Below are 2,086 nucleotides of genomic sequence, written 5' to 3' on the forward strand. Positions count from 1 at the left end.
GAATAGCCAAGTCAAGATGGTGTGACACAGTCCCTGCCCCTGGAACCAGGCTAGCAGGCATGGGCTTTGACAAGTTTTATTGGATAGTAGGCATAAGGATTGTTTGTATAATAATGTGCATATTTTCATGTTCCTCCTACAGGGAAAGCTCTCCATGCCAAGGTTAATGACTCCTTGATAATTAGAAACAGCACAAGTCCTAGAGGCAAGGGTGTGTTCCTCAAAAAGCAGTAAGTTCTGTGACCTTCAGGACAGCCCTTAGGCTGTGAGACAGAACTCTAAAATCATGAGTTCAAAAATATGTAAAGAATATTTATCAACTAAAGATTCAATATGAATTATATGAAGAACTTCATGAACCTAAAACAATAGAGGCAGCTGCACTATGAGCCCACTTGTTAGAAAGATATTAAGGAAGAAAATAAAGAGATTTAGGGAGTGCTGATCACAGAGCAAGATCCCACCCAGCTAAATTTTGTTTGTGCTTACAAAGGCAGGCAGATCTCTGAATTCATTTGCAATGTTTAAAAAAATAAATATATTTGCATTCTTTTCCTTAGAATCAAGGGGCTAAGGTCATAAAATGGTGATTCATGAAATAATCAAGAGGGAAGTAAATGACTGAATTAATCCATAAATAAAGACTGTAAAAGAGAACTATCAGAGAGAACTGCTTAGAAAGTGAATATAGCTCTTTTAGAATTTTTTTCTAGCAGGATTTCTGATTTTGTTCAGAAACCCAAAAGCTATCCTAAAGAGCTGTTCAGCTCTTTTGGATTTTTTCAAGCAGCTTCTCTGACCTTAGTCAGAAAACCCATGAGCTATCCAGAGAAATTTTTGAATTTTTTTTTCACATGAGAGAGCTGTTTAGCAGAGATCTGTCTCTACCAGAGAGCTGTCTCAAGCAGACTACAGAGCCAAGAGCTAACTGGAGAGCCATCTCAAGCAGAAAACAGCTGTCAGCTTGTACCCATGAATGACTTAGAGTCATTTCTTCCACTGATCGCAAACACTTCTTCCTCAGAACCACCTCTCCAAGCCAAGGCTGGTCTTTGGCACAAGTCAAAGGTAGGTATGATATTTGGAAAAAGGAAAAATACTTCTACATTCATTAACCATTATGATTATCTGAATTAACTCTTAGAAGGCAGTTAACAAATCAAAAAAAATATTTATGATAAAATCTTTAAACAAAATGTACATAAAGGTCTAAGGAAATGGCTTTGAGGTGAGAGGTGAATATGATGACCAGAGAATCTGGATCCCTAGTAACCAAGAAAAGAATGTTGACTGTGGCAGTCTCATTATAGTTCCAAAACTCAAGAAACAGATATTTGGATATCTGTGGCAAACTGGTTAGCTAAACAGCCAAAGCTCTTCATTCAGTGAGAGATGCTACCTCCAAATTTAAGGTAGAGAGTTCTGATGAGAACAACCAACTTCAACTCTGAGTTTTACACACTTAAACACACATGGGTTGCAAATTTGCATGTACACACCTTGAGTATTATAAAAATGCAAAGCCAAAGGAACTTACCCATAATATGCACAGAAGTATATAAATTAAAACACATCCTAAAGGTCATTTTTTTAAAACCACAAGTAGCACCATGAATAAAGTAGACTAAGAATGACTTTGTCACTTAAATTTTGCACACTCATAGAAATGCTAGACAAAGAAATTAGACAAAAGAAAGAATTAAGTTGTACCTAAGTTGAAAAAGAAAAGTATATCTTTGCTTTTAGATGGTATGGTAAATGCAAAAACTCAAAAGACCTTAATATAAGCTTCTCAGAACTAATAAATAAATTGTGCAATTGCAGGATACAAAATAACAATACACAAATTGGAAATGTTTCTTGATATTAATATAAAACAACCTAAAACATAACTGATAAAAATCTTATTTAGAATAAAAGCGAAAAGAATAAAATATTAAGAATAGATTTAACTGTAGAGTTTATGTATTGTATACTGGAAAGTATAAGGCATTGAAGAAAGTAAAAAATAAATGAAAGCTTATTTTATATATTAAAATTATTAACATTGTCTAAATATATAATAAATATAACTTAGAACAACATA

General features: G+C 33.8%; 2 non-coding genes across 2 annotated transcripts; both read left to right on the forward strand.

The window, feature by feature from the left end:
* Nucleotides 1-679: 679 nt before the first annotated feature.
* LOC116087857 lies at nucleotides 680-743 on the forward strand. Its single transcript, XR_004117649.1, has one exon. It is a non-coding gene; the product is annotated as a U7 small nuclear RNA (small nuclear RNA).
* An 11-nt stretch (nucleotides 744-754) lies between these two features.
* On the forward strand, nucleotides 755-818 carry LOC116087859. The gene has a single exon (XR_004117651.1). It is a non-coding gene; the product is annotated as a U7 small nuclear RNA (small nuclear RNA).
* Nucleotides 819-2,086: the final 1,268 nt, after the last annotated feature.

This window comes from Mastomys coucha, unplaced genomic scaffold (genome assembly GCF_008632895.1).
Source record: "Mastomys coucha isolate ucsf_1 unplaced genomic scaffold, UCSF_Mcou_1 pScaffold13, whole genome shotgun sequence".
Taxonomy (NCBI): domain Eukaryota; kingdom Metazoa; phylum Chordata; class Mammalia; order Rodentia; family Muridae; genus Mastomys; species Mastomys coucha.